General features: G+C 52.7%; 1 pseudogene; it reads right to left on the bottom strand.

Annotated features, from left to right (window-relative positions):
- Positions 1–10,408: 10,408 nt before the first annotated feature.
- LOC141952133 (GTP-binding protein Rhes pseudogene) lies at positions 10,409–11,854 on the bottom strand (annotated as a pseudogene).
- Between the last annotated feature and the right edge of the window lie 1,704 nt (positions 11,855–13,558).

The raw sequence follows: 13,558 nt of genomic DNA, 5'->3' as shown, positions 1-13,558 counted from the left end.
ATATTATTGTTCTTGATAATTCAATATATGATTGTGTATGTGAAGGAGCATTTTAATTAAAAAATGTATATGGATATCTGTATATGTTAAGAATTACTGGAGTTGGAAGAGTCTGGAAATGGAATGGAAAAACCCTTTAGGATTTGGGTTATGGGCAGCTATAGTGTGGAGCATTACCTGTGGTACCAGATCAGAGATTGCCATGGTGACCTGTAGGATCATCTCCTGACATTGTATACGAACTGCTGCTAAATGTCTGTTAGAGTTCACGCATTGTACAAATGACAGGTGTACTAATTGTATCACTGTATTGATGCTGAATGTACAATCTCTGCTCAAGTCCTGCATAGCCAGTTTCAGGGAAGGGGAGTTCTGAAAAATCGGATTATCGAGCTCAAACGAACTCTGTATGTAAACTGTACGGATGCCTGGTGTTCCCCGCAAAACCCCAAGGTAATCTGCAGCTCCGTAAATGTCTGGAAATGTCTGTGATTCACGGTGTTCTCTCTAGCGGGAATTCGAAGGAGACCATGGGCCCGTCCACGGACCGCACAGGACGATGTTAGCTCCCTGCAGGTCTCTTGGACTGTTTCACCCAGGTCCTTGCGTTGCTTCGAAGGCGGTAACGTACCCGTGAAACCTTAACGTCTATGGGAGCAGCCTAACTTTTGTCCTCTCACATTCCCCCTCGTTCCCAAGGGGTCTCTTCCAGTAATACATGCGTGCTCTTGGAATTTGGGAGAGCCACCTCCAAACTCATCCACATTGTAGCTTTCCTGAGGGAGGACGGACTACTAACGTGCCCATGTTCTAGTGGGGTCTAGGTGTCTTCCTCCAGCGGATACACCCAATCTCTCAGGTTAACTATTGCTTGCTGCAAGTTGCCAGACTCCATCCTCTAACGGCCAATCCAGCCTGTGCAAAGACAGTCAAGTTGACCATTTTAAATCCCTCGCGCTCCCACCGTTTTCTTCTCTCTAATGAAAATGTTTCATTAGAAATGAATATGACACTTTGTCCTGTGTGTGCCCCTGGTGTTTGTTTTTTACTGTCAGATGCATTGGAAACGAGTTGCTTGTAAATTTTCTCTGATGAAAACGTGGTCCCAGTGCAGTCATGATTTCAGGGTTATTAAAATGTTATAAAACACACTAAGTTGGGAGATTGCTTTGCTTTCAATAAATATTATTATTAGTAAAGGTGGCTTGCCTTGAACTAGCTGTGAGGCTGCTGACTCTTGATGAGAAATTCCCCCCCCCCAATCTGCTAGCTGCCTGTATCTGTCCAGAGTTAATGAAATAGTTTATTGTTTTAAATGTTCATTTTGTTCAGGGGAGTGGACTTGATAATATTCAAAACTGTGGCAGATTCCTCTATAATTTCTCTGTAGTTTTATCTCCTGGATCCTTTGCTCACTTCTTAATTTATCTTAATTTATTCTTAATTTATACTGAAAAAAATGTATTCAGGCAGACTAAAGACCTGTGTTACTGATGGTGTTGGAAAGGAGCAGATTCTCTTTGCGTTTTTGCAGTAGGTCTCCTTGTTTCTGCTACACTATTCATGATTTACAATTATATTTTACTGTCTGTACCCCACCAGAGCAGGAAAAAAAAAAAAATCAGATTTTTCATTATTTTATCTGATTTCAAGGACCTACTTTTTTTGCCTTTTCTTTGACACTTGTCTGTCTCCTTCCCATCTCTTCTCTCCCTACAGATGCCAGGAACCTTGATAAAGCAGAGAAGATGTTTGTTCTGCAGGTAAAGAACTGCAGCTTCTACCAGTGTGAAGTATGTAGGTTGCCAACTTAGAAATACAATCCCTGTGCTCAGTGGGAGATTCAGAACAAGCGTAAAGTATCTGAAACAGGGAAGAGGGGACAGACATTAGCCCCCATAGCTAAGCAGCCCTTGCCACTCTCTTTTCTGGGGTGATCATGCAGTCAGAAGGAACAGCTTGTAAGGAGAGTGGTAATTGGCAAATAGCTTTGATTACCTTGCGATGCTTTTACTGCTCAATAGTTTCCTAAAACCTACCAGGAGGGGGGGAGTTGCACTTTCCCAACGTGTCCAAGTGTGCAGCATCAAAGGTAGGAGGCAGCTGGCGAAAAGGCAAGCTGGTGAGGAGGGCAGAGAGCCCAGGGGCAGGGCTAGAAGGAAGCGTACATGGATGTAGTTGATTTGAAGGTGAGTTTCATTTCTGAAATAGCTAGAAATTGCTCAAATTTAAAAAAGAAACCAACAAAAAAACCCAACAAAAAACAGCAAATTGGTTTTCCCTGATAGCTCTGGCTTAGTGATGGTTTTCTTTATAGCATCAATATGTGAACATAAGCACGTAGCAAGGTGGTTCTAAAGCTATGTCCAACTTAACTGCATTAGTCTCATACCCTTATTTCATATCCTTTACGCGTTAGGCTCATATTCTTTATTTAGTGTGGTTACTACGTGTTTTGGTGCTGTCTCTCTGAACTGCTTTTTAAGCTTTTGCTGCCTCGCACAATAACCTGGATGGGAGTGTAGTTGGAAGCAGTTTCAAAATCATTTCCCCAGGGTGCTTTAGCATCTTTGAAAAATATCTTTTCCTGGGGCTTTCCTGAAACACAGCTGCAAGTCGTGGAGTGCTTGGGACCAGCAAAGTGAACCAGTGACTCCAGCCCAGCATGGGGCCTCAGACACCCCTTGGTGTTGCCTTCAAGCACAGACCATGAAGGACTAAAACTGGGGTTGATGCAGAATAAAACTTAATACTTTGTCTGCAGCAAAACACTATTCGTTCATCATTTAGTGGAGATTAAGCATGAAGAACTAAACCCTCATAATATGAAATTTAAGACACAGTGTAAGTAAATAAGTTTGCTTTTGTCCCTAGATGGGGGGGCAGGAGGAAGAGGGAAGGGAAGAGGAAGTATCCGAGAATAATGGGATCCAGTACATAGGTGAGAAGTTGTGTCATCTTCTAGGACAGACACCTCCAAGTAAAGATAGTGATCTTTATCGCCTTATAGTTCAAACACTGATTTTCTATCTGTTTTATAGAATCCAGGTATTCTAAGACATTGGGGGTTTACCACTGTGGCCACCATCTCTAGCTGAGAAGAAAGGGAGACTTTTCTGAAGCGAATCTAGAGGGAAATGGCTCAAGTCGCCTTTTCCACCTGAACCTTCAACAAGGCTAGGCAGCCAAATGTCACGTTTTCCAAATGGGGCTATTCTTAGTGTTCTTGTCAATACAGGGCATTTAAATGGCAGTATTCCACCTGGCATAACCAGTGGTTGATGCGTTCTTAAAAATGCTGTGCTGCTTTCATAGTCAGTGGTAGGACCAGAGATGCATCAGTTGTGTGTCCAACTTGTGCCCTACATGGGACCTGAGAGGGAGGAAATACCAAGTTAGAGGATTTATCCAGTCTTTTACTCTGCATCATGGCAGAGGCCAGAAGTTCATGGTCTGTAAAACAAGGAAATCTCTTATCAGCACCTCAGCTTCTCCCCACTGGTAACAAGATTGTAACACAAGGGACATCGGGAGCACGGGCAATGCCGGAATTTACTGCCCTGTGATTAAGAGCCGGAGCCTTAACGGGGATGAGCAGAGAAAATCTGGGAAGGCACTGTGTACAGTGGAGATCCCTGCTTTTTTGGAGATGCTGCTGGCCCTCCCTTAGCCAGAGCAGCCAGCCTCTGCCCAGCTCCTTCCGCACTGGGAGCCAGTCCAGCTTCCCAAGGCTCGGCGGGGAGAGGCGCTGCCATTTCCCTGCTGGTGACACAACTTCATGCCAGGACAACAAACCCCACGGTTCCTCTCTTTGCCCGTCTGGGCAATCAGCCCTGTTTTATTAACGTATGAGCATTCAGGAGTTACGTTGTCTTTCCTGAAGGCTGTCTGGATACTCAGCACTGGAAAGAAGCAGGGCACAAACTCAGGTCTCTACCGAGTTTGGGCTCCTAAAAGGAGGGGTTTGATTTTGTAAAGCCTTTGTATCAAGCAAAGTTCTGCATGCTTGTCCCGTTGGTTGAGCTGTCAATTAAAAGGCAAAGTACAGTAAATCCTCTTTGCAAATGCTCCACGTCCTGCAGTGAGCAGATCCCTGAGCTCTTGCAATCTGTTCTATCCAGGACAGAAATCTGCAGCGGAGCTGCACGTCCTGCAGGGTGGGTCGGTCATTATCCGGGTGCAAGCGAGCCCTGGGCGCCCCAAAAATGCAGGAAGAGTAATACTGATGCTGACCAGCTCTGTGCTTTCCAGGTGTGGCAGACTAACATTTTTCTCTCATATACACTGCTCCATATACTGAAATTTCTTCTCAGAAAAAGCTGGACACTCTGCCTAAAACCCAGGCAAGTCCTCTTGTCTGAACCATTTAACCCAGGCAAGTCCTCTTGTCTGAACCATTTGCCCAAGCAGTTCTGGGTCACTTGGACAGCAATCAAAACAAGTATTAGCTGGTCTTGCCCGCATTCCCGTGTGTTTGTTATGCATCAGGTCAAAATAAAGTGCATTACTTGGGCAGCCCTGGGGAGCAGAAGCAATGCTCGTCCCGTCTGTCCCCTCCCATCTCGTCAAAAACGCGGGGGCCGCCTTAAACCGCTTTTCCAACGTTACAGCCTTCTTGCGGTGGGAAATGGGAGAAAGCCCTTTCCTTTTACAAAATGTCCTCGGCTGTAATTCCCAGTTTCCCCCACGAGATGGTGGCAGGGAATTGCTCTGAGCCCCGGCAGCGCCGGGCGGGGGGACCCTTGGCCGGGGGGACCCTTGGCCGGGGGCTGGGACACGCAGCAGGACTCGGTGTGTGCCACGGGAACGGCGCCGGGGGTCACACGCGTGTGCAAGGGGCTCAGCTCCTAAAAGCGGCTTGAATTGAGCCATATATTTTAAAAAGTTCCTTGCTTGAAAGAGATTTTACCGTATCATAGAATCCTAGAATGGTTTGGGTTGGAAGGGATCATCTAGTCCAACCCCCTGCCATGGGCAGGGACACCTTCCACTAGCCCAGGTTGCCCAAAGCCCCGTCCGACCTGGCCTTGAACCCTTCCAGGGAGGGGGCAGCCACAGCTTCTCTGGACAACCTGTGCCAGGGCCTCACCACCCTCACAGGGAAGAATTTCTTCCTTAGATCTAATCTAAATCTCCTCTCTTTCAGTTTAAAACCGTTACCCCTCATCCTATCCCTACACCCCCTGACAATGAGTCCCTCCCCATCTTTCCTGTAGCCCCTTTAAGTCCTGGGAGGCCGCTCTAAGGTCTCTCCAGAGCCTTCCCTTCTCCAGCTGAACCCCCCCAACTCTCTCAGCCTGTCCTCACAGGGGAGGTGCTCCAGTCCCTGAGCATCTTTGTGGCCTCCTGTGGCCCCGCTGGAGCAGGTCCGTGTCCTTCCGATGTTGCTGCCCCCAGAGCTGGACCCAGCACTGCAGGTCAGTAAAGCTTCAGATTAAGTTTGTGTCATGTGCTGGTGAAAGAGGCTCTCTGCGTTGCTGGAAGGCACAATGGATAGAGCAAGGAGTGTTTCCCAGGGCCCTCACTGCACGGAACTGGCATAGAGCAAGCCATAGGTGAGTGAGGAACGCAGGCACCGTGTCCTATATATGTATTTATTAGACTGAAAACCACAGGAGGGTGCAATACCGAGGATGCTCCTGCAGCCCTCCACAGCCAGCACGGGGCCAGCTGAATCCCAGCCATGCTGCTGGGACGGACTGGGAGAGCCCTAATGGGGCTCATGTGATGTGAGGGCAGCAGGTTTGCTCTTTCCAGAGCACTTAGCAGGTCGGCTTGTTTTCCCCGGTGCTGAGCCTCACTTAGCGAAAGGCCCTAAAGACAAATACAGCTAATTATATCCTCAACGAGTAAGTGCCACTTTTCGTTTTAAAATGGTTTGCTTTCTCGTTCGGTGTCCTTGCTTTAAGTGTTTGTGCCACAGCTTTACATCAATCAAGACCTGAGCAAACTGCAGCAGCCAGCACCAATTAGGCACATCAGGGGCTCGCAGCTGATGCCCCCGCCGCGGGCCAGCGCGGCTGTCACTGGTGTGCAGCTCTCGCAGGCGGCATCTTCATTCTCCCTGATTGTTTGTGTACACAAATTAAGCGGGAGCATCTCGCGGCGGTTTGATGGGATGTGCTACATGATGTGGAACAGAACAGGAGGGATCACACGGAGCTCTTCTCTGGGGGGTGACATGGGCAAGTGGAGTGGAGGTGAGTCTGGAGTAAAACGGTCCAACTGGGGGAAGGGGGAGACAGAGGGAAAGGAAAAGAGTTGCAGTGGAAAGACATTCAGAATCTTTTTGGTGTTTTGGGGATGGAAAGAGCAGCCCCTGGTTCTGCATGTTCAATGCAATGTTTTTTGTAGAAAAGCAGCACCAGAGACCTCAGCAGCAGCCAGGGCATCGCTAAGAGGTGTGTGTCCTGGCACAGACCTCACTGCTTCTGAGGGGTTGTGATTTTACAGAGCTGCCCTGGGAAGGGAGAGTGGCCTCTCCATGGTCACCCCCATGTCCTGGTCCCACTGTCATGCCCAGCAGAACATCTCTCTTCCCTGGACATGACAGCCCACCTCTGAAAAACCAACTCAAACCACAGCTAATGGACTAACAGGACCAGTGTGATGAAACCTCTTCAGTCCCAGAGATGGGATGGGGACAGCGAGCGCTGCTGCTGCCTGGAATGCCACCCTGGGGACAGCCGTGTCGTGCTGTCCTGCCTGTGCGTGGCTCACTGAGGACAGAGGCTTTTCCCCAGACCCTGTGCCCCGGGGTGTTGCAGCAGCCTCCAGCACACAGCTAATGAGGTGACAGCCCTTCAGCCCCCTGGGCAGGCCCTGGTTGCCCCCAGGCCATGGTCACAGGCATCCTCCCCTCTACCTGCTGCATCTCCTGCATGCTGGAGGGCTTCAAGCAGCTGCTCTGGGGGTGAGAGCCCCTTCATCGGCTGTTCCCCCAACACGAAGAGAAGAGTCCCAGGCTGTAAGTGCCCAGCGTTACCGTTAACTCCTCTGTCCCCACAGCTCTGCTGGGGACAACCGAGCGCTTCAGGGCAGAGCTGAGCCGGGGGGGACCCGGATGGATGTTTGGATGGATCCTGCTCTCCCCAGGCTTTCCCCTCAAGCTCCAGCTGCCCTCTCCTCCTGCAAAGGGAAGCAGAGGGAAGGGCAAATTTTGCTCCGCTCGTTAGTGTGTGCCTGCAGGATGTTTGCAGGGCCAGCTCTAGCCAACCTTTGTGTGCACGGTTCTGTTTATCACACGCTCCGTCTGCGCTCGCCTGCGGTTCCCCAGACTCGGCTTCCCACGCTGCAGCTATGCGGTGTTCAGTGGCTGCGATTGGTGTCTGGGAAAGAAAAGCCTTTCACCTGTTGCCACTTGTTGAAAGAAAATGAGCTGCAGGTGTTTAGTTCTTCACCACATCACACTGTACAGAGACACACGGAGGTACCAAGCCAGCTCTCGCACCCCTGTGTGACCCAGCTGCCCTGGGAGTGCCCTTAGCTGCATTTTTCTGATGAATCAGAGGCTGAACACAGGCTGCACACACACATCTCAGGCCATGAGACACAGGACCTGCCTGTTTTTAACCTCACTCAGCACATTTGCAGTGGGGTCACGTCTTGCCCTGCTCTGTTGCAAGAGGAGCACTGTGCGAGCCCCAGCATGGGCAGAAAATGGGATCTGGCTCACGCTGCCTCGCAGGACAGCCCTGTGTGACAGGCACCAGGGGCTCTTACCACACTGCTTTATTTGCATTTTGTTATTACAGCTATGCTACAACCTTTCTGCAGCAAAACATGGTGCCTTGCAGGGTGGCAGGCTCCTGACTGCTCTCCCTTGCCCTTCATCCTGCACAGAGCCATGGGGAGAAGGTATCTGAAGAGGCTCTTGTCCTGCCAGAATCCCTGCACGGCCAAAGCTTGCTAACCCCAGGTTCCACATCACATCCCTGCATGGCCAAAGCTTGCTAACCTCAATGTCCAAGTGAGGCAGATGTTTGTAATGCCGGCTCAGCAGCCCCGTGCAACGGGATTTCATGAGAGTGGCCAAAAAAAAACCCCCAAAACCAAACCCACAATGCCCCAGAGAGGGGTTTTGCAGGTGAGGGGCAGAAGGGCTGGGGAGCGCTGCCCTACATCCCTGCAGCATCCCTGCCCACCGCCCCCGGGCCCCTTCCCGGCGTGGCCAGAGGGAGTGGGGCTGCGGACAGCCCCGCGGGGGGGGGGGGGGGGGGGGGGGGGGAGGCGACCCCGCCTGTGGGTAGAGCCGGGAGCCGTCAGAAAGGGGCTGTATAAGGCAGCCAGGCGTTGGGTGTGTGCCATGTGCTGCTGGGGCAGCTCCGCCAATGGCTCCACTCATTGCTGGAGCCCAGGACTGCAGGGGCACCCGGAGGTGGGTGCACCAGGAAGGTCCCTGCGGCTCCAGCATCTCAATTTCTGCAGCTTCAGCATCTCAATCTCTGCCTCTGTTGCAGCTCCAGCATCTCAGTCAGCATCTCTGCCCCAGCGGCTGCTGCACCCTGCAGGTCTTGGGCCGGGGCTGGCTGGGAGTGGGGTCCTGGAGCACCCGGGGGTTATTGCTCTGCCCGGGGAGGCCAGTGGTGGGGCAGGGGAGGCCTCTCCCCACGGCAGCTCGGGACACCCCAGGCATAAGGAGCTGCTTCCAGTCTGTATTGTGGATCAAAAGACTCAGGGCACGCTGCACAGGAGGGGGCTGGCAGGCAGCCTTGCTCATCCCAGCTCCCACTTTACACTGCAAAGAGGTTTTCTTCTGCTTTTAGCATAACGCTGTAAACCAAAAAGTCTTGTGGTCCTGATTCTAGCCTAACCCTGCTCCAAAGCATAATTAATAAAACCTCTCTGCAGGTTATGAAACTCCTGCAGGGCTGACTAGTTAGCATGAGGTTGGGTCATTGAGGCAGGACCCACTGTCCCGGCCGGGAGGTGCCTCACCACGGCCGGGTCACAGAATCCCAGAATCATCTCAGTTGGAAAAGACCTTGAAGCTCCTCCAGTCCAACCATTAACCTCACACTGACCGTTCTCAACTCCACCAGATCCCTCAGCGCTGGGTCAACCCGACTCTTCAACCCCTCCAGGGATGGGGACTCCCCCCCTGCCCTGGGCAGCCCATTCCAATGCCCAGCAACCCCTCCTGGAAAGAAATACTTCCTAATATCTAGTCTAAACCTGCCCTGGGGCATCTTGAGGCCATTACCTCAGGGCCCAGCATGGGGAGCACTGGCAGGGACATCCCTGTCCCCACCCAACCATGGCGGGGTGGCCCAGGTGATGGGCACAGCCACGGTCAGCATCACCCGAGGCTGCACCCACCATGCTCACCACGGGCAGGGTGCCACCATGCTGGCTCAGCTACCAAAAGTGAACTTTCTGTATATTTTGTTCCCTCCAGGCAGGAGCCCCATTTTCCCCAGGAAGGGGCTGTGCCCTGAGCTGCCCTGCGTGTCCCCGAGGTGCTGGGCAAGGAGCGGCCACACGCCATCGCAGAGCGTGGTGGTGGCAGGACAAGGTACGTGGCTGCGAGCCGGCGAGCGGTGAGAGCCACCCGACCCACCCGGCCGGCAGCTGCGGACCCAGCAGAGCCTGCCCACCCCCCCGCTGCCTGCCCCCCCGGCCTCAGCCTGAGCCCAGCTCCAGGAGGAGGATTTTTCCTGCTCGTGGCAGCAGGGTGCCCCAGCCAGGGATGCCAACGGGGAGGCTGGACTCTCCCTGCCGGCACCTTCTCCTCCTCTGCCCGCCTCGGGAAGGGGCTGGGATCTGGGTGCGATCCTGCGTCAGCCTGCCCGTAGGGACTGGGCAGGGGCACACCATCCTGTAGGGCTTCTGGAAGCTGGGGACCTCTAATTGCCCAGGTCCCTTGGGTCTGGACCAGAGTGGATGACTCTTTAATCCACCACACTTTCGTATCTTTATTTATCGTGTTTGTGTGGCTGCTGAGCAGGTTAAATGCTCATTACAGCAAGGATGGGCAGTGCGAGGGGACAGTAAATCAGTGCAGTGCATGCTAAAGCACAGTAAATACTGCCCTTCCGTGCTCCTCTCCCACTCCTTTTATTATCTCCTTTTAATGTGCTTATGGTTTTTATTTCAGTGGATCAGCTGTCTTTTTAAATGCTGTTGTTCTTTTCTGTACTTGGACGTGAGAAGAGCTGTTTTAATTTTAGTTACTCATGCTTGGTAAAAACTTTAGTGGTTAAATTGTCAGGAAAATCATAACACCAAATGTCCTGACTCTGCCAGGGGAAGCTGGAGAGCTGGGGAGGCTCTTCCAGTGCCAGGATGCTTCAGATAAGGCTGGAGAATGGAGGAGGGAGAGCAAACACAGTGATAAGGGCATAAAACACTGATATCAGGCACTGCAGCATTTGAAGTACAGGAGAAAGAAACCCAGACGTTTTCCAGCTCCGCTTTGCAACAACGTGTTTATTGAGTATGCTTTAAAAAAAAATCGAAATAAAAAGAGAAAGAGGAGACCAAAGAGATGCATAGACTGCCCTATTGCATGCTCTACGCCAAGGTACAAAACCAAAACTACTTTGGACACTGGATCTGTCGCTGTAACTGTAGCCGCACCAGGATGTTGTATGTGCAAGTGCTTGGGGCGAGGTGACACAGGGCTCGATCGAGAGCTGGGAGAGCGGCACCAGTGGGTGCGATGCAGCTGCACGGATGCCCACATCTGCCTTCTCATGCGTGCAGCCAAAGACCCGTTGCTTGTCCGCCCTTCCTAGTACGCAAGGAGCTGCCTGCCTGCCTGCCTGCAAGCTGACCACAGCACAGATGCAGTGTGCTGGCTGACCGACAGCAGTTTCCCAGCTACGCCTCCTGCCTTTTTGGGAACTCGCCCTCTTCCCCGCACCCTTCCAGCAACCAGCATCCCTTCCAAGTCCCTCCTCCTTGTCATCTCCAACTCTCACCGGTCCCAGCGGGCTGGGTGGGGGAGAGAAGGGAAGGGGTGGGAGGCAGCAGGGTTGGTTTTGGCCGAGGCAGTGCCTCTCCCCACCCAGCCCACCTGAGTTTCCAGCTGGTGCCGCTGCTGCCGACACCTTCCTCCCGGCCGCAGGTGGCCGGCTCAGCACACCGAGCAGCTGTTGGTCTTGTTCATGGGAGGCCTCAGCGCCTGCTCCTTGGGCAACGTCTCCCTCCTCTTGCAGAGTGCCGGGCTGAGCCGGCTGGGCAGGTTGGCTTGCTGCAGCAGCTCCCTGAAGACCTCCAGGACGTTCTCATTGTCCTTGGCTGACGTCTCCACAAAGCGGCTGTTCCAGTCCAGCTCCACCAGTGACAGAGCATCCTCCACCGGCACCTGCCGCTCGCTGCCGCTCTCTGCCTTGTTGCCGACCACCACGATGGGAGGGAACTTGTCTTCCTTCACCTCCAGGATCTCCTCCCGCAAGCTCTTGATGCTCTCAAAGGACTCGGCATCATCTACAGCATAGACCAGGGCAAAGGCATCACTGTTCTGGATCGAGAGTTTCCTCATGGCCGGGAAGGAGTAGCTGCCACTGGTGTCCAGGATTTCCACCTTGACCCTGGCCCCGCTCACCTCGTACTCCTTGCTGTGCAGCTCCTCCACCGTGCGCCGGTGCTTGGGTTCGAAGGTGTCCATCAGGAAGCGGTGGATGAGGGCCGTCTTGCCCACGCCAGCAGCACCCAAGAAGACCAACCGCACGTGGTTCTTCTCCTTCACCACCAGGGACATGGCTGGGCACAGAGAGGACGGGATGCTCTGCAGCTGGCGCTCACCCCACGGATGTCCCTGGGTGGCCGCAGCCCCAGCGTCTGTCCGTCTGTCCGTCCTCCCCTGCACTGACTCAGTGCAGCCAGGGAAGTTTGGTGCCACCTCCCTGAAAACTTCTCCCGGCTGTTCTGCCACGGACACTACAGTCCCCGGGTCCAGCTCATCTTTTATTCTGGTTGCTCACTGCCATGTGGCACCAGGCTGACCAATCTCCGTGGGTTGAGGGTGCTGAAGGAGGGAGGGGGGCGAGTGGGGTGCTCCGGGCCAATCCGCAGAGCTCAGTCCTGGAAAGCCACTCCAGCCCTGGAGAGCAGCGCGCTGCGTTGCACATTGCACTTGCATTGCCCGCCACTGCCGGTAGCACCGCAGAGCCGGCAGCATCGCAGCCGTCACGCTGCGCCAGCTGTCCTGCCCTTTTCTCCTCCCTGGAGATTAACGTGTGTCTCTTGGCGTGGGTGTGCTGGCGGCAGGGCAGCTCAGTTGGGTGGCTCATGGCCGGACACGGCAGGGGCTGGCCGCTGTCACCTGCAGCGTTTCTTGCGCTTATCTGGGGCTGGGGACTTGTTTGCAGACAGGGTTGCTGCAAACGTGCCCAACTCTTCCGTGAGCCTATGAAATATTTGACCTGACGGGAAAAATAAGACCTCCTTGAAACTCATGCGTCATAACCTCCACGTTCAGCTGTCAGTTATTCCGTGATTTTATGAAATATTTAACCTGAGGGGAAAATAAAATCTCCCTGAAAACAATGCAGCGCCATCTCCGTGAGCAGATGCTGAGCAGTCGTGGGTAGGAACGCTGGCTGTGACCCAGCTTCAGTAAAACTGCAACCCAGAACAGTTGGGTGATTTACTGGGCGGAGAGGTGGCGTGTGTGCCAGAGTCCGTCTCCGCATGGATGGGCATCACCTCTGGAAGGGGGTTTGCTCGTAGAGGTGCAGGTTGCCCCGTCTGGGTGTGTTTCCTCAGCACTCACTTCCCTACTTCATGCCAGAGTTGCTTCAGAAGCTGATTTATGCACAAGGGGAACTTACTCAAAAGTTAAAATAAGTTTTTATCCTAAATTTGTGCATGTGTGTTTTTTTCTAACTTTGGACAAGTTTTTGTAGTTTTAATGCAGTTGGTTTTCTTTCCATAGCAAAGTACCAGTTTCGATGTTTAGTTCTGGCTGAATTTGTTCTGTTGATTTCAAAAACCCTTTTCACAAGAATTATTCCTGCCTCTTAATTCCCCACTGGGGTGAGCAGAGTCCTGTCCTCGGCTCAGCCTGCCCTGGAGAAGGGGGAGGTTGGGTCCCTAACAGGACTGGCAGTGGGCCTGGGGTCCAAAAGTACCCAGTACACCATGGCACCCTGTGGGGTTTTGCATCAGCCAGTGATGCACCTTCACTCGCACACGTGAGGCTCTCTCTGGAGAGACGGGCTGTGCTGTGAGGAGAGCCCAAAGGCGATGCCAGGGACTGAGCCGCAGGAGTTAAAAGGAGCTGAGGATGCAGAAGATGCGATGGCCTGGCTGTAGGACCTCAGCGGGCCAAAAGCCAGGAGAAGGGGTGGGTGAGCAGAGGGTGCCGGGTTTAGGCACATGAACGAAGTGGCCGATCATGTTTTGGTGGCTGACGTCACCATCAGTGGAAATGAAGAACCAAAGACGATGAGGAAGCAGGGCGTGACAAGTAATCTCACCCCAGTTTTGGAAGCTGTTTAAAGCCAAAAACAATTTTTTTTTTAAATTAGAAAAGAATTTGGTTAATGCTTCTTTGTGCTTAGATAGACATAGCGACAGGTTTTCAAGAGAGGAGATGAAAGGGGTTGCCCAC

Source organism: Strix uralensis, chromosome 19 (genome assembly GCF_047716275.1).
Source record: "Strix uralensis isolate ZFMK-TIS-50842 chromosome 19, bStrUra1, whole genome shotgun sequence".
In the NCBI taxonomy this organism is placed as follows: Eukaryota; Metazoa; Chordata; class Aves; order Strigiformes; family Strigidae; genus Strix; species Strix uralensis.
Note: the sequence above shows the minus strand (reverse complement) of the source record. Positions and strands in the feature narration are given on the sequence as shown.